Source organism: Pangasianodon hypophthalmus, chromosome 9, assembly GCF_027358585.1.
Source record: "Pangasianodon hypophthalmus isolate fPanHyp1 chromosome 9, fPanHyp1.pri, whole genome shotgun sequence".
In the NCBI taxonomy this organism is placed as follows: Eukaryota; Metazoa; Chordata; class Actinopteri; order Siluriformes; family Pangasiidae; genus Pangasianodon; species Pangasianodon hypophthalmus.
Window position 1 is genome coordinate 13,577,178 of NC_069718.1, and position 19,827 is coordinate 13,597,004.

Consider the following 19,827-nt stretch of genomic DNA (forward strand, 5'->3'; position numbering starts at 1 on the left):
TGTTGTACTGAAAGGTGAAATTCCTTTTCGTATTTGTAGCTATTCTTGATTCCATCCACTTTGATAAAACCCATAGTTCTGGCTGAAGAAAAGCAGCCCTAAAGCATGACGCTGCCACCACCATGCTTCACTGTATGGTGTTCTTTTGAGGATGTGCTTTTCTTGCACCATACATACCTTGAACATATGGTTTGGTGTGATTTAGTTGGGCTTGGATGTTTTTTGTGAGAAAGGTCTCCTGTCCAGACACCCTACCCCATAGCCCAGACATGTGAAGAATACGAGAGATTGTTGTCACATGCAGAGAGTAATCAGTACTTGTCAGATATTTCTGCAGCTCCTTTAATGTTGCTGTTGGGCTCTAGGCAGCCTCCCTGGTAAGTTTTTGTCTTGTGATTTTGTAAATTTTTGAGGGATATCCTGTTATTGGTGATGTCACTGTGATGCCCCATTTTCTCCACTTGTTGATGACGGCCTTCACGGTGTTCCATGGTACATCTAATGTTTTGGAAATTCTTTTATACCCTTCTCCTGATTGATATCTTTCGACAAGTGAGATACCCTACATGCTTTGTAAGCTCTTTGCCGTCCATGGCGTCAGCAGATGAAACTAAGAAGATGTCAAGAAAGTGCTACAGAAACAGCTGGTCTTTATTTGGAGTTAATCAGAATAATTTCATTGATGACAGCTGTATGATAGTTACTGTTGAACATGAGATTGAATGTGATTGGTTCATTCTGAACATAGCTGCATTCCCAATTATAAAAGGGTGTGCACACTTATGCAACCAGGTTGTTGTAACTTTTTGGTTGTACTTCTTCTTCTTCTTTCAGCAGCACCCGTTAGGGGTCACCACAGTGAATCATTGGTCCACATATTTGATTTGGCAAAGTTTTACGCCGGATGCCCTTGCTGACGCAACTCTTCCCAATTTTATCTTTTATCTGGGCTTGGGACCGGCACTGGGAGTGCCCTGTCATCTGCAACCCCAGTGGCTGGGATCGGTTCCCTGGTCGGGAATTGAACCCAGGCCATGGAGGTAGGTTATTGTAACTTTTTTTATTTTTCCTATTTTCCCTAAAAGGCTTCTGATTGTTTTTTACTTCATTTTTATATGTTGTAATTTCATATTGAGGGTGGCAGTAGTTCTGACATGATTTATCTTGGTTTAGTTTTTTTTTTGCATCACAAAAACCTGCATTTTAACAAGGATGTATAGACTTTTTATATCCACTGTATATTAAAAAAAAAAAAAAAGCTGGTAAAAACACTCTTTCGATTAATTACAAATTAACACATTCATTAAAAATGTCAATAAAAGAAGAGAAATAGACATCACATGCTTATGTGAATGATGAAAACTTTACCAGATGTTGTTAGATCTCCATTGAAAACATTTTAAATATGTTGGTAGGGAGAGCTTCTAAACCTTCCTAGAGAACTTTTCCCATGAAGCATGCTTAATCCTAACCTTATCCTGATACTTGACAACCCCCCAGCACACACATACACACACACACACACACACACAGAATCCAGCAACATCCCAATGGAATGCTGAGGGAGAGGGCAAGAGTTTGTTTATGAAGAGAAAGCCTTCAAATGCTAATGTGCCTCACTTGTTAGACGCACAGCAGCACCACAGGGCAGCAGGATGCAGAACTTACTAGTGAAGTGTTTCATTCATAAGATCACTAAAACTTGTCTTTTGTGATTTTTAACTCCTTAAACTCCCAGCAGGTCCAGACTTACATTCCTCACTCTCATATCTATGTACCTTTCCCATTACTTTCACTGTATTTTCTAAATAATCAGCTTTAGCTGAATAAACAGCTCAATAATAAGGCAGAATTTAAAGAGGTTATCATTTGTTGACCATGAACATCATGTGAAACTGAAGTACATCCTTATTATTTTGACCACACAAGGTCCAAGTCAATATTCCAGCCTAAAAAAAGCCTATATTTTTTATAATTAAAAAACTGCACTGTGCATTCAAATAGGTAGCCTTCATAAAAGCTGAAGCATTTGAGCAAGTGTAAAATAACATTCATGGGGATGCGAGTCTAATTTCATATAAAAGCCTGAATAAATGCTTTGAGTGATGGCTAGATCACAGTGTTTTCCAAAAGCACAAATAACTTTTGTTTCTTTCATGCATGCTCAGAGCTAAAATGAAGGGATTCGTTGGAAAATGTCTATGGTGTTTTCCGAAAAATCAGTAGGCCTCATTAAAGAAGTCATAATAAATCTAGAGTGTACACATCACAGTTCAGACAGATGACCTATTTATGGGGTGACTGTTAGTGCATCTATAAAACATACAATGGACTTTTCATGGATTACATCTCACTATAGCTAATTTCATTCAAGCCAAGGAAAATGAACTAATCACATTCCAGTCTGGCATCACTGACAATGCGGTCAGCTGGCTGTGAAAAACATTACACGCTATGTTATAAAGTAAGTGAATTCGTAGAATAATAGGCATTGCTATTTTTCATTTAATTGTGGTTTTCTATTTTTCATTTCCAGGTGTGCTGTGCATGTGGCTCAAAAGAGCAGTAATCATTTGTTAAATTAGAGTTCAGGGCTAGAGAGTCACAGCAGGCTTTGATGGTTTTGACTGTTGATGGTTGTGAGAGTTTCAACCATACTGATGTACAGAGGTGACATTCATTACTTACATACTTACAATACGCACACAGTATTAAATAAAATGTGAGGAACATGGTTTTGGAGAATAAATAAGGCACTGCCTTATAAGAAACAGCAAACTGTATATTAGATATGTAATGTTAAACCTTTTTATTTCTTAAGTATACAATCATTAAAAAACAACATGTGTAATATTCCTTCAGATTTCAGGCTGTTAATAATATGTGAGAAAGTTGTTTACGTTTAAAGCACCATGCAACTGGAGCAAGTTTGTTTCTCTGCTATTATTCAGTACATAAGGCCACAAGCACATTGAAGCTGACCCTAAATTATTTGTCCTCATTGAGGCTTTTCAAAATAAACACTAGAAGAGGCCGATTCCTCTGGAGCCAGCAGTTCACAGAAAGAGTGAACAATAAATACAGTGGAAGCTGACAATGTGTAAGGCTTAGTGTGATATCCCTAGGACACTTTTCCAGAAATAATAACTCTCTAATGACATAATCCAAAAGGTTGTTATTTAAGACTTGAAAGGATAGAAAAGAAAAAAAAAACAAAAATAAAATTAAAAACACAGAAACATGATTTGGCATGCACTTTAATATTAAAATCTAAATAGTGTTTTGGTTTAACATTTGGTTAATTAGCATCATATTTATGTGTTATTATTAATCTGATATTAAATTGTTTATTTAATTATTTTTAATGTTATAAGAATCCAGTGTTTGAGGGTTAAAAATATTACTAGAATTAGTCATTAAGTAAATAATACAATAACATCAATCAATATTTAAGAAGTTTGAATACTATTTCATCCAATACCCACTCAACTTATTTCCAGTCACTAACAATGTTCCAAAAAAATTAGTTCTTAATTATTTCTTCATTCAATATTCACTGAAATGGTGACTAAAAAGCTAAGAATGCATTTTGGCGAGCATAAATATCTAGCAGCAGATGCTCGTGTCTGAGAGTGTGTTCATAAAGTTTTGTGAAAAGGCTGGATACTCCCCAACAAAAAAAGAAAAAAAGCAAATCAATAAATAGACTTTAAACTTCAGTCAGTCAGTCAGTCACTCACTCACTCACTTTAACTAACTCATTGACTCACTCACCCACTGACTCAGTTTGATTCACTCATTCACTGACTCACTCACTCAGTGACTCACTCACTCACTTTAACTCACCCACTCACTAACTAACTTTAACTCACTAACTCACTTTAACTCACTAACTCACTGTAACTCACTCACTCTAAATTATTCACTCGCTCACTTTAACTCACTGACTCACTCATTCACTCTAACTCACTCTCTCTAACTCACTCACTCACTCACTCACTTTAACTCACTCACTCACTCAATCACTTTAACTCAGTCACTCACTCACTCACTCACTCAATCACTGTAACTCAGTCACTCACTCACTCAATCACTGTAACTCCGTCACTCTAACTTATTCACTCACTCACTTTAACTCACTGACTCACTCATTCACTCTAACTCACTCTCTCTAACTCACTCACTCACTCACTCACTTTAACTCACTCACTCACTCACTCAATCACTTTAACTCAGTCACTCACTCACTCACTCACTCAATCACTGTAACTCCGTCACTCTAACTTATTCACTCACTCACTTTAACTCACTGACTCACTCACTTAATGGATCATTCCCTCACTCACTAACTCACTCACTCACTCACTTTAACTAGCTCACCCATTCACTCACTGTACCGCACTCATTTTAACTCGCTCACTCACTAACTCACTCACTCACTCAATCACTCATTCACTTGCTCACTCACTTTAACTCAATCACCCACTCACTCACTCTAACTTAACTCACTCACTCCCTCACTGTAATTGAGTGTGTGGAGTAATAGTTGAATGGGTGGACACTTTAACTCACTCTCTTTAACTCACTCACTCACTCACTCACTCTCTTTAACTCACTCACTCACTCACTTTAACTCACTCACTCACTGTAATGGAGTGTGTGGAGTAATAGTTGAATGGGTGGACACTTTAACTCACTCTCTTTAACTCACTCACTCACTCACTTTAACTCACTCACTCACTGTAATTGAATGTGTGGAGTAATAGTTGAATTGGTGGACAGTTATAGAAGTCAATCATGATTAATTTAAAAAAAAAAAAGGTAGTTACAAGCACACCTTTGGGACTGGACACACACATACTTGGGCAGACACTGCAAAGTCTACCTTTTCATTGGACTTGCTTTAGGACTGCATTTCAGATGGCTCTCAGTTTTCAAAAGAACCTGCTGGTTCAGATCTCCAGGGTCAAGAGGCCTTCTTCTGTTTGCAGGATTAATTCTTTCTTTCTTTTTTTTTTGCATCATCTGAAAACTTTCATTCCAACAGCTACCACTTGTCTGAGCCCAAAATAGTGACCTTTGCTCAATAATTTTAATTTTCAGACTATAGACATTGCTTTAATCATTTTTAGAGGTTTGTGGAGTCAGGTTAAATAACTTAACTAGAAATTGTGCAGCCTGTAGTTTTATATCCACACAGGAAACACCTGTATTATAAGGTTAAAACACTATGGCCATTTGAGTGTTATTTTTTTTCAGTGAAAGTTTAATTTATCTGAGAGTTTCAGGTTTCTATCAGTTAAACAATCTATCCATATTATAGGCTGATAATAGACCAAAATATGTCTGGTCAGTAGTCCATCTATATGTGTCTGGGAGTTAAACATTGATATTTGTCATGATATTTAATAAACTACTGTATAATGATTTTCATACAAGGTGTAAACAGGGTAACTTCTGGTAGAATATTTTATAAATTGAAAATTATTTGTCAGTACAGATTTTTAAATCCCACTATATGCAAACACTATCAGTCAAGAAGTACGCAGGAGGTCCTCATTACTGTGGATTCCTGGGAAACATAGGTGTCATTGACCCTGGTTGTATGCATGTTGCATGAACTGCTGGGGGCCTCATGTTTACATTTCTCTGATTTACAGGTAGTTTGTGATATAAACTAAAGGCTGATCCATGTGTGTGCGAGTAGTGCAAGTCAGCTTGACGCAAATGGAAGTTTATTTTTTTAATAAACATATAAATGCATTAGTGCGTTTGCAGTGACGCATGGAGTGATCACATAAATAATAGCACAATAATATACTTCAGAAACACTTTAGTGGTTTGTGGGATAAAATAACAGCTATAACTTTCCCTGTCAAGCTTAGTCATTCTTTTCATTCCACACATGTTGTTTCTTAATTCCTCGATATAAAACTATAACAAGTTAAAATGCTTTATTAGACACTGACATCATGCTGCTGTAACTGAGTATTCCAGCACATTGAATTGGATTGGCAATAAAACAATTATTATAATGTGAACCTGCAGAATGTCAGCTTCAGATTAAATACATTTACATCTCTATTGGATGAATCATATAGGATTTAAAAAACTTTTATATACAGAGCCCCAGCTTTGAGGTATCATATCAGTGTATTTGGAACTACAAATGTTTAGTGCTGTCTAAGGCCTATAATCCTATATCTAAACATCAAAAGTCATAGATACACATATTGTATCTTGTCTGCTGATACTCCAATCCTGTAATGTCAGCCTGTTTGTTTCCTGTTTGTTACAGGGAGGTCTTCAGTGAAATGCCTGCCTTGACCAGTCAAGAATATATTCTGTCCCACTTTTTATTGTGACTTTAATGCCTGTGTGATAACACATAAACTATATATGCAACTTTGTACTATAACTGTTGAATATGTATGCACATTTATAGATGTGCAGGAGTACTTTGTATGTAAATACAACTTCAGTTGTGGATCATGTACAGAAGTGTATCTTGTATAAGGACGTCATTCTCTCTAAGAAGTAACAGGGGTAGGGTAATGACAAGTGTATAAAATCCTGCTTTTTTGACCTGAATTTCTTTTAAATTGTGACAGTACCTATATACTAACTATACAGGAACTGTTCACTTTTTACAAATGTAATTTTATATAGCAGTTATATTTCAAAATAAGTGAACAGTTCATGTGCAGATACTGTCAAATTATAGATTGGTGTTAATCTATATGATTTTGTTGGGTTTAGCATGATACAACACAAATATTGTACAGGAATATAAAGTCATGGCCTGGGAAAATCATTCACATAGTCATATTTTGACATTTTCTGTTATATATAGTTATATATAGTTATGTTATGTATATATAGTCTCTATAGGCTTTTCTGAACTGAAAATAGTTTACTCATCAAGAAGTTAGTATTTTAAAGTCTGGTAGCCCCAAAAGTCAAAAAGACTATTTAAATATTCCATTTGACTTATTTGTAACTCATTTGTAACTTAATCTATTTACACATGAAAAAATTTTTAAAGGATCATCCACATGACATTTGAATGCGAGTCTCATCGTTGTCTCTTGACACAACTGATCTCTGTTCATACTTACATCGGTGGGGAAATAATCACAGATTAATTTATTGAGTTCTGTTAGCTACATTTCTTATTAGTAAGTCTTAATTAATTAGGTCATTTAAAACTTTGTCAGCTGTCTTCTGTACATTGTGTATAAGACCCCTTCTCTGTTTCAGCAATATGATGTCGGTATCTGATCGCAAACTAAATCACTAGACTTATGTCCATTTCGCTATGGCATATAGCTGTCTAACAACTCAAAGCATGACATTCACTGTGTGAGAAAATCACACTTAGTTCATGAGGTTTTAGACATCTTTGTTTTTACGATTGTAAACCTGGCACAACTTACACAAATATGATCATTGCAGGCAGATGCCAAAGCCAAGTCAGAAAGTAGCTTAAATAAAAACATTTCTACAATTTGGTAAAATATATTGATGTTTTCTTAAAGTAAAGATGTCAAGGCATATTACTGGGTGAAAAACTCAATTCTGGTCAAACTCAGCTTTTTGTCTGTTTTCCAGAATTCAGCCACAGTGACATTCGAAGGGTTTTCCCAGACCAACACACATTTTAAATGATCGTGATGTGTTCGCACATAAGCCAAAACTGAAGTTGATGTGCATTTACATAAGATATACTAGTGTAACCCATTTGGAACAGTGCATACTGTATATCATCAGTAGTTACATTATAGTTGCATGTATAGCACATGTATAGCAAATATATAGTGGGTCCAATTATTCTGCTTTTGTACAGGGCCAGTGTCCTATTGCCAATGGTGTATATTTTGTTGACCAGATGTGTTTCTGTTCAGTTCAGAATTTCCTATTTTTATTCCTTATCTCTTATTTAAACTGAACTGTCCTGGACCTCTAGATGCATTTCATATACTCTTTAGACACCTACAGCCTGGTCTTTCTGTTCTTGAGATTTAGCCGCTTTTTTTTTCACCGTGTGGTTTAAATCTTTTGAGGTTGAGCTGGTGTGTTGTCCTTTTTATTGAAGTCCTTTCCACATATATGTCTTACTGTTATGTGCATGAATTGTAACATTTACATTCTCAGTTATCCTTCTGTTGTGCCCTGCTGTGGTCTTCTATAGTCCATCAGATTGTTTACTATTGTTGAGCTCACCAGTGCATTCTTGCCCCTTAGTAATGTACCACACAGTTTGGTTTGGCACCCCGAATTGTTTGGTCTCTGTCACTGTTTGAATGATTATTCCTTACTGGTACTGACTCTTATTTTTTTCCCCCCCACATTGTGTAAATGCCACATCAGGAATCAACTCTAGACATTTGCTTAACTCTTTTGTGCAACAATACAGCACAGCTGGCCAAGAAAGTACAGAGCAGTTAACTGTCCAATTACTTCTGATGGTCTTGAATGAGGAAGACTATGTATTAAAAGGATTTTGATTTCTGTGTAGTTCACCCAAAACATAGGTAAACCCCATCAAATGAAAGCCGAGGGTTATTGTTTTAGTTCAGAACTAGAGTTTTTGGCCATTGTTCGATTTCCTGTCATTTACTGAGATGATATTATAAACTTGGCAGTTGAAGATAAGAAAAACACAGAAGACATTTGTCCAATGTTCAACTGCCCAGTTTTGATGAGTCTGCGCCCACTGTAGCTTCAGTTTCCTGTTCTTAGCTGACAGGAGTAGAACCCAAGGTGGTCTTCTGCTGTTGACCCTTTAGCCTTTCAGGCCACCAAGTCACTGTTGTCTTGAAACATTAATCAAGTTTGTCAGATTGGCAATTAGATCAGCAAACACAAGCTGACAATAATACTGAAAAAAATGTATAATATTGTCTCTAAACTGTCTGATATCATGTAGACATAGTAGTAAAAGAACTGTAGTCTTTCAGAATAACACAAAACAGTGCATGTTTTTTCCTCATTCCATTTTGGAGCTGATGAAAAGCAAATGAGGCAACTTGACTGAATTCTCAGATGAGCCACCATTACAAACAGTTAATAAGGATACTTTAAATCTTAGATATGGTCAGATAAAAGATCTGAGGTGGTCTGAAGTCTCTGCCACTGCCGCATTTTTGTTCTATGGCTTCTGGGGATTACTGTATACTTGAAAAAAAAAGATTGTAGTACTTTCTCAGAGAAAATTATGAGTCACTGAAAGTGGCCAGACATCTGATGAATGTGTATGGCATGGCATCCCCACCTCCTTTCCTCTCTGATGTAGACCATTTATATAAAAGATATTAAAAGCATTTCCTCTTGGATGCCATATGGTTTGGGGGAATAACTATTTCGCATATGTAGTCAGTGGATACGGTTGATGTGGAATTTGAACCCAGAGTAACTTGGTTATAAAATATGATGTACTACTCCCATGTGACTCGGCCATAAAAATGTCAACCAGAGTTCTGGCTTGTGGGTTATCAAATTATGTATGTGTCCTTTCTACGAGGGAAACCCTCTAAAAACACAAAACCTCATTGGACCCCACTGGCCTCCCTCTGACAAAGAGGACTAACCTCTTTTATCTCATGAACGCTGAACAGCTGTTTTTTTTTTTTTTTTTTTTAACACAACCCTTGTTCATTTTAACCATGTATCTGACATGTTTGCTATATAGGCCAAAAGGAAGGAAGCTCATTAGGAAGTGGAGTGAGAGCTAGATACTCTCCCTGAAGACATGCTATTATTCTTAAACAATGTTTAGAGTGCAAAGTCTCATTTGTTTTTTGTTAGGAAAAGAATCACCTTAGGTTTGCCAAGGATCTTGATCAAAACCAGCCGCTTACGACTTTTAATTGAAGTAAGCTGGACCTCCATGAAAAGCACAAGACACATGATGTGACAAGTTATCCCATCTCTTTAATAGCTTTTCTCGAAAACAAGGCAGAAAGAAAAACAGGCTGAATAGCGCAAGCATTACGGACATCCGGATTTTTCATATTTCAATATCTAGTTTAGGATCAGGGAAAGCACAAAGTCACTGTGGTGCTTGCTGCAGCTTGGAGACAGCTGCAGACATGCATCAGTTTTGTTTTTTCTAGCCTTTATTGATGTTTTGTACATGTGTTTTGTTCAAAAGCTTTTTTTCGCCTCAGGACAACTTGGCAACCGGTGTGGAATGGAGCACAATGTGTCTTTCTAAATGGCAACAAGCTTTGAGGGGGAAATCTCTTCAGGAAACTGTCATAGAAATGAAGATCACTGAAGCTTTCTTCTTATCATTCCCAGAGAAAACTGATTTAAAACTCTGCTTGTGTATTATCACTATTATTGAACCGTTTTGCGTCACTCACTATTGTTTTGACTCTTTTTTTTTAATCAGTCACCCTGTGTGGCTCTTAAACACACAGCAATGAAGCTAATGTTATATTGCATGCATTGCATTTCCTCAGACACTCTATAAACACATACACATTACTGTAATACACTCATGAACTGTGAAGATGGGAAAGTTAGTCTTATGGTTTTTAAGACTTAAATGTTTCAGCTTTCACCTGAATTTCTTTACCAAGCAATTTAAAATCATAGCCAAATCTACCTGCCTCCTTTACTGGGAAAATTGCAGTGAGTTTATGCATTGCTTTGAGAAGAATACGACGTATTTTTGATGGTTTGATGGTTTGATGGTTCTTATTTTCCTGTTGCACTTACAGCAGCTGTATGTGGGAGTCTGATGAGCAGGACAGAGTTTTGGCAGGCAATCAGTGGACTAGACAGAAAGCTTCAATATGTCTCGTGGTATTCAACGTGAATAGGAACAGGATGATGGACAGTCCTCACATTATGTGCATACTGCTTTTTAAATGAAGCTGCACCTAAATAGTTTTATTTTGAGAGGTTAGGCTATTATGAGCAGGTTTTTTTCCTTTTAACGCTAATTTGTATTATTTCTGCATTGAAATATAGCGCACATTAAAGCAAAATGAATAAAATGCACTATTTTCACATCTGTCCAAAGCCGATTATAAATTATTGGGAAGTGACCTCTGTGGGCTCTTTGGAATGAAAAGGAGAGGCAGAAAGTGGACCTCAGCCATTGAGAAGTTAGCATAAAAACAGTCAGGGGGAACACAACCACTATGAGTATCATGTCCGGGAAGGCTTTGGCAAAGCCTCAGCTTTTAAACAAACATGATGGCCTCAAGCGCAGTGGATCTGACCATGCTAAAACCAATATCACATGTGCAATTCATTTCAAATGATCTGATTTTTTAATGAGATTATTAGCGATTAGTGAGATTAAAGTTGATTAGTATGATTAATTATGTCTAGACATCTATACAAACAACTGTTTTGAGGTTTTTGTAAGGGTGGAAACAACTTAATTTGTTTCTTCACCACAAAATATTTAGCGACTTGCGCCACAATGTCCAACAGCCAGTGAATTACACTGAGTAAAGCCTGAGTTTGAAGTAAAACTCTACTGGGTATGTGAAAGAATAACACACCTAAACATCACCCAATGAGTCATAAACCTAACTATGAACATTTACGAAAATACAAATAGACTCCCTATGCAGTGAATCAGTTAAATTGAGCACAAGACGCATACAGCATCATTATTCATTTCATTTGCCATGGTTTTGGTTGGCTTTGCTAAACTTTTCCAGTATGCACCATATTTAAATTGTTAGGTGTGACTGTAAACTGCTTATATGGAATATTTCAACAGCTTAGCCTTCTAAGAAACAGTACATTTACACATTTGTTGATGTTTTGACAGGAGCACTATTGTTGTATAGCAACAGCACCATTTAGATAATTTTTGCAGTCACATAAGAGCTTACATAATGAGTCATTCATAGCAATTGAAGTGTAGCTGCTAACTTGGCCCCGTGTTTCTGAAAGACGGCACAGCCAGCTGACTCTAATCTCTGAGAATGTGGTACAGTACTTACAAACCGCCCTGAACAGTGGGAATCCCAACAGGCACCTAATACTTATTGGCCTGCTCACCTACTATAACATTTCCATGGTGTAAAATATAGTGGTGAAGAAGAAATCCATTAAAGAGAACAGAATGTTAATGTAGTCTGAGTTGGTGCTTTTCCTGAGGGGGCTGAGAGATGGAGTTGTTTAATGACAGTTCTATGCACGATATTCTCATAGTAATTTACATCATCCTATTGATGACTCTTTTCACATAGTGTGCATGCATGCGTGTGTGTGTGTGTAAAGGGTGTGTGAAAAATCAGCGTGCACTATGTGAAAAGAGTCATCAATAGGATGATGTAAATGACTATGAGAATATAGTGCTACTACGGTTACTATGGTTAATATGGTTACTACTGCGGGAATAGGTCGAGTGGGCTAGTGATATAGATATACACATTCGGCAGATCATGATGCCACAGCATAGTGAATGCTATAAAATAGAATAATAATAATAATAAAATAACATAAAGTAATATAATATAAAATATTACAAAATAACCGACAGGAGTGGAACCTGATGTGGTCTTCTCCTGTTGTAGCTCATCGTCTTCCTCAAGGTTAAATGTGTGGTGCCTTCTGAGATGCTTTTCTGCTCACCATGGTTATAAAGAGTGGTTATTTGAGTTACCATAGCCTTCACTGTCAGCTCGAACCAGTCTGGCCATTCTCCTCTGACGTCTCTAATCAACAAGGCATTTCCAGTCACAGAACTGCTGCTCACTGGGTGTTTTTCGCTTTATGTACCATTCAGTGTAAACTACAAAAGAATGTTGTGTTGGAAACTGCCAGGAAAACAGCAGTTTCTGAAATACTTGATCCAGCCCATCAGGCACTAACAACCATTCCATGCTCAAAGTCACTGAGATCACATTATTTCTCCATTCTGATTCCATTTTTTGAAGTGCACTGCTTCTACATTATTATTTTTTTAAAAAAAAGGTCTGCTCAATATCTTATCCTGCTCCATTCCTAAAAATGATTTTTCCCATTTCTGAGTAAGCATTTAACAAATGTAGACTTAGTATTAGTAGTGTTCACTAATGGGGCTTTGGGAAGCCTTGAAAGAGGGCCTCCCTCTACAGATGGAATCTGTCTGAAATGTGAAGAAAAAAAACATTGTGCACATTTTTTGGTTTTATTGGCCATAGATATCCAACCAAGAGTCAAAGCCTAATATTTATTATATGTTTAGACATATCAGTGAGGCGCGACACAGGGAAATACTTTGATTCCAAACATCAGGCCATGCAGTTGACGTCAGTACACTCTTCACTGGTAAATAAGCTGGACCCTGCACAGCCTTCCACAATAAGAACAAACAGACGGAGAGAATGAGAGAGGGTGAAAATCAACAGTAGGGCAGTCATCTAGGATGATGGAACACATAGCTGTTCCATGGCGTTACAGGTCTGCAGTGGTTTGATGTGGGGAAGCCCTGTTGGTTAACTGAGAATAGTAAAAAAGTACTTTTACTAACTTTAACTGGAAAACCTATGACATCATGTTCAAAAGAAGGAGCATAGAGAAGGAGAAAGGGAGGAATAAGTGTAGAGGAAAGAAAACAGTAAGGTCAAAAATTGCAACTGATTAACTGTTGCCAGTAAGAGGAGTCAGAGAGAACCAGACAGGTTGCCCAACTAGAGAAGAAACTCTTTGTGTGTGTGTGTGTGTGTGTTGGGGGTGAGTGTTCTCAGCGAGTTTTCCACAGTTTCCTGATTTGCGTTTGTTGATCCTAGTGGCAATACTCGCACTGTGTGATCTCCTCTCACTATGAAAGGCTTATGCATGCCTGTGTCTGACAGGGGAGCAGGGGTCAGGCTAGGGTTCAGATGAAGTCAGAATGCAATTACGTCTCAATGAACTAAGAGGGACAGTAATAAAGAACAGCTGGGCATTTTCTGTCTTGAAACATGCAGGCTTTTATCTTTCTCTCTTTCTTTCTGTGACTCAAGCATAAGGTGGACTTTTAACATCTTTTTTTCTCAGGGTGGTGTCAAATAAAAGGGGTCACAAAAATGAAAGTATCACCTCTTTCGCTGTAATCTTTGTGTGTTGTTACCTTGGATACTTGGCAGGAGGCGAGCGAGAAGTGGTCACTGAGTACAGCAGCAGGGGCCGACATGGGGGAAACCAGGTGGTTCTATTCGGGTGATCTTACAACTGCCTGCATATGGAGAAAGCACAGATGAGAGGAAAAAGGCCTACATGGCTGGGGAAAAAAAGGAGGGAAAAACAAATCAGTCTCTCTCTGACAAGCTGCTCTCATCATCATCTCCCAATCTGTCTCCTTCAGACGTGTTTTCCAACCCCTGAGGTCCATAGATATGGTATCCAGCAACAGTAGCCAAGTAATAGTTTGTGGGAAACCACACGGGGAGAGTGGGCTCATGGAAGGAGAGATCACAGAGTGACACACATATAAGCAGCTCAAAAGCAGGAAAAAAGGCACAGTGCACTTTTTGTTTCATGATAAAGAGCTCCTGTTGCCACATATCTGGAAAGAAGCAGAATGAGAAACATATTTTACACAGAAATATGTCAGACAAAAGGGAAAGAAAGTTACTCAAATGCTCCACTTGGAAAAACAGTACTCATCCTCCATACCATGTCAACTCAGTCTTCCCTTGAAGAAAATAATCAATATCAAGCATATACGGTATATATTCATAAAGATCACAACTGAAAACTTGAAAGCAATTGGAAAATCTCTTAACATTAGCTTTTTTCTTGCTCAAAAAAATTGTAAATATATTTAATTGGAGGAATGTTGACTATACAGTATTGTATTATAAGACAAACAAAACAGTGTATTTTTTTAATTTTCAGGACAATTACTGGAATAATAGCCTTTCCCAACAATTAACTTTTCAGCAGTAAATTAACATTTTCTCTCTGGAAAGTAAGCAATCTGTAATTCTCTTTTCTATTCTTGGATGTCTTAGTCATACAGTTCCATTAGCAATAAATTATCATTATTCACAGCACATTAATGGTAGAAGTATGCAGCTTCAAGTTTTGAAGAGTATGTTCCAAATGTTTTCCACTTTCGTTTGGGGGGGTCATATATTAAACAAGTTTCAGGAGTTACAGTCTATAGTATTCCCCAGAAATGCTACTTAACCACCACCTCACCCCAACCCACCCTCCTATAAGCACACACACACACACACTCATTTTTTTTCTTCACTTTCTCCTGCTGTTGTAACCAGCAAAAGATGTGTTTTTTCCCAAAAGCAGCCAAGTTCTGCTGTCTGGCTCTGATCAACGTCTCTGGGCAACAGTGGTCGACTGTGTGCTCAGCCCTCTGAGTGGCTGCTTTCAAATAAACTTTCTGTGTTTCAGCATGCAGCATCCTGGCTGACCTGGTCACAACTCAATAAAATTCCACTCTCCACCCACTATGCCAAAGAGATACTCATGAATAGTTCTATGCTAACTTTGCTTTTGTAAACAGTGGAGAAATAAGTTTACAGTATTAAAAAGATATGGGTCCTGTACTGCTTTAGGTGTGTTTTCAAACTCCGTACTGAGGTCCTGTACTGCTTTAGGTGTGTTTTCAAACTCCGTACTGAGGTCCTGTACTGCTTTAGGTGTGTTTCTCATGTTCAGAATAGATTTTCAAGAACAAATTCTTTTACATAGGGGTTTTTGGAGCTGTCTCAACAGATACAAATGCATGTTTGATTAATGGTTGTAATAATTGGCTAGCCATACTTACATAGCCATATGTAAACAAAAGTGAACAATTACAAAAGTGTTCAAAAACTTATTTACCCTCATTGTCTATACAAGTAACAAACATTAATCAAACTGTAGATATTCCCCTGCTCCTGAAGTCACGTCTTATGCCTTATATGTATTAAATTATGAGATGCAGGCTTAAGAGTTGAGTTTTTGAATTGCACACGTAACAGTGGGCAGCAGTGGTATCTCATGCTCCAGTAGATTGAACACTCCCAAACATGGTGAACTGTGCGCATCTCCACTCCAGTTAATGTGAGGACATGCAGAGCCTCATGGGTAATCTCCAAGTGTGAGGACTCTTTAGATCCCACCAGTCATTGCCTTGCTGTAAACTTGAGATAAAAATATTTGAAGGTTCCATGCAGGATCATCATTATGCTTGCTCTGCTTTGTATCCCAATGGCAACTCTCCAAACACTGAGCTCTTTTCTTAGAAAGACCCCCACTCAAAAACACTACATGAATCAGCTGTCATAAACTAAAACGGCATACAGTCTGTATTGTATCATTAATGTGGTTTAAATAGAACTGTATGCCAGGTTCTTTCATTAGAAATAAAGTTTATTCTGGGATTAAACAAGATTTTCAGTGGAAACACAGAGAGTTTGGCCCAAGACTAGATCTAATCTTTACTTTGCAAACCATCCCTCATTTTAATAACATGTACTCTATATATACAAACAGTACTGTGTATTATGTAGTGATCCATGACTTCGTAACAGCACAGGATATATACAGCAAAATGCAAGATGCATATAGACATTTACAAATAAGTATCTAAGATGAACTCATTTTATGAGGGTTAGATGTTTCAAAACACTAAAGAATCATTGAATATCTACAGCTTTTTTGGTTTGGCCCAGCTTTGCTGCATGACTGCAGAGCCTGGCGGTGATACAGCTGTCAGGAACAATCTATTGGATATATTTAATGAATGAATTCAAACTTTGGCAGATCAGATATGCAGAGTTTGGCTCACATTGGTGCACATTTCCTCATGTGCTTTTGAAATGACTAGTAGTATGCCTGTGCAGTGAATAATCTGGTCAGTTTTCTAACAGACTGGCTAGCCAATGTATACAATTAGAATATTTACACCTCTTAATTTAGTGTTTCCCATGTAACCCTTGTTTCTGGGTGTATTCCTGTCTCGCGCTCAGTGTTCCTGGGATCGACTCTGGATCCACCACAACCCTGAACAGGAAAAGCTAAACTAAAGATGAATCAAGAAATAAATTGTGTTCACCTCGGTAACCAAATGGTGCTGACCTTTTTCAAAATGCATTAGTTTTTTTTTTTTTTACAGTAGTCTAGCAGATCTTTGGATACACTGTTTGTCATATTACTAAATGAAGTAATAAAGTGAACTATAAAAATAAAAAGTACAAAATAGAAGAAAGAATCATATCATAAAACATCAGAAATGAACAAAATTCCATTTTCCATCTATTTGCTTCACTCATAAGTTGGCTCTTTAATAGTTTACTATTTACTATTAGTTTGACTCAAGACCTTGCTCATGTAGAACATTTTTAAGGGAGACAGAATCTGGCGATACTTTAATATAGCAATAAACAGCTTAATATTTCCAGTAGAGTTACTCTTCATATAAAGAAAAGCAAACCCAATTAGCAATACATGATATGACTTCACCTTTAATAGTGTGAACACACTAGTACAGGAAGCACAGTGTTGGGTATTTTTTTTTTTAACATTGTTTTTACCCTCATTAAATACTTAATGCTCTTGTAAAAGTAAAGGGGAAAGAGTTTAAGAGTACTGTCCAATCTGCTTACAAGGGGGAAAGCTGAATCATCTGGCTGTCTGAGTCCACGTATGCCACATATGTTTAGCATGGAGGAGAGAAAAACAGCCTGTGGACTACAAAGATGCTTGCTGATGCAATTATTTGCTGTCTTATTGCGCACAACTTTCCACTGTTGGAAAGCTATAGCTGAAAAAAAAAAGCGTAGAAAGTCCCGGAAAAATTTGATTCCCTGATTCTGTATCAGTTAGATATTGTTTTTGTGTACTGACACAACCTCAGGACACTCTGGAGGATTCATTCTAGGAAGAAAGATGTTATGCAATGTTAAAAAAAAGGAATTTAATTACAAATAAGCCGGTTGCTATGATGTTGTTGTGTGGTCTCTTTCGCAAACAATAGAGATTTGCTTTCAGACAGCAGCATGCATCCACTCCCTTTGTGTGCCCTCCAAAAAAGCAGAATTACAGTAAACCAAGCCAGTGTTTGTACATAACAGCAAACTCAGGACACCCCTGGAGGCACAAAAATGTTTAGTTCCATCTCTTGATCTTTCCCTCAGAGAAGCACAGTTACGCTTGTTGTTGCTCTATTTTGTTACTGAGCCCTAGGATTCGATTACAATAACACCGAACAAAAGGCCACTATGATGGCTTTTACTGGTTGCGCCACCAAACCTCTGTACTTCCACAATAACTGTGCGGAGGAGGCAGATGGGAACGGGGCCAGTTTAAAGATTAGGACAGTTCTTTTATCTTTGAAGACACATTGTTGTGTCCTCCTTGTTAGAAATCACTTACAAATGTGTGTGTGTGTCCCTTAAATGAGGTAATGGTACTGTGACGTAGTTACTGCTGTGAGCTGGATGTTTAACCCTGGATATTGTTCTTCTGTCTCCATAGCAGCTCATTCTTCTGATGCTATTTGTGCAGTTATAAAGTCACTAAAGCTTTCATCTTTTATTTGTTTTTACTCTTTTGAAGGTTATACAGTTTACCGTAACTTCCTCAAAATTAAACATGCACTGCTGCAGAACGAACTTGACAGACCAAAACTATTTCAGAGAATGATATACACTTTTGCCAAGAAATCTTCAGGCTTTTTCTTATTGTAATGCACATGTTCACATGGACGGGGTCCATGTGGGTTTCCTTTGGGTTCTCTAGTTTTCTTCTACCTCCAAGAAACATGCTGGTAAGTGGGTTGTCTAGTGTAAATGGCCCCAAGTATGAATGTGTGTGTGTGCGTGGTGCCCTGTGACGGACTGGCGTCCCAACGAGGATGGCCTCGCACCAAGTGTTCTCAGGATAGGTCCCGGATCCACCACGACTCTGACCAGGATAAAGCAGTTACTAAAGATGAATGAATGGATGAATGAATGAATGTTCTTTTAAAATGTATTAGTTATTTCATCTCTAAAGGTTTATTATTTACCCCAACCTGTTTTTAAAGTAAGAAGATACACAAGACAGATGACAACTGATTTTACGTTTCATGTCATTCATGAAGTGAACAACGGATTTTCAAATGGATTCAGGGAAAGTGAACTGCTTCTGCAAAATAGTGGCCTTTTCACTCCAACTCCAACAGAAAGTGCTTACTCTGGGCACTGTTTGACTACCACAGGGATTGCATGGCTTCCCACACAACTAAGTGCCAGCTGAACTAACATAACCTGGACTCAACTGTACTGCAACCATTTCCCATCCGGGATCCATTGTCCGTAATTAGTACTGAGGCACTTCACCCTGGTTGAAAATTCTGAAACCATTTTTTTTCTCATTTACTTTTTTACGTCTCCCCTCCAAAAAAGACAAGGGATTGAATTTTCTAGTTCTGAAAGTCCTGAGCAAAAGCAAACACTGGAGAGTCTCAAAATATTGAAAAACACTCGAACGCAAACGGGTCTAATTATAAGGGAACAATACGTCAATTTGCAGCGCAAGCATTGGAACGGTTTCAGCTAAAGAAAACACAAAAAATGTGCTTTTCATGGAGAGGAAAAAATCTGACTTTACAATCCTCTAGTTTCTCTCTGCCAACTTTATGCTGGCTGTTGGGGGAGAGGAAATGAAAGCGTGCTAGATTCTCCCCTCCGGAGAATAATACTAGCCCCGCAAAGCGCAAATCAAACATACAATCGACGTCACAGGAAACCATTTTAAAGCCTAAAACCTCCCACTGGGAGATGCATGTGAGTGCGCGGGTATGGGCTGCTCAGCGTACCACTACGCCTCCCTTTTTCGAAACCTCCACCACAAAATAACCTGAACCATACCACAACAGCACTGTGAGGACAGCACTCTTTT

The 19,827-nt window shown here is 37.7% G+C and overlaps 1 long non-coding RNA gene across 2 annotated transcripts in view; it reads left to right on the forward strand.

Moving 5' to 3' along the window:
- LOC128318930 (uncharacterized) overlaps window positions 1-19,827 on the forward strand; it is a 30,903-nt gene that overhangs the window by 9,189 nt on the left and 1,887 nt on the right. The window contains exon 4 of one of the 2 annotated variants that reach the window (XR_008302350.1): window positions 835-1,040. This is a non-coding gene — a long non-coding RNA (uncharacterized LOC128318930). The remainder of the gene's footprint in view (window positions 1-834; window positions 1,041-19,827) is intronic. The other variant, XR_008302351.1, reaches the window with a different exon arrangement.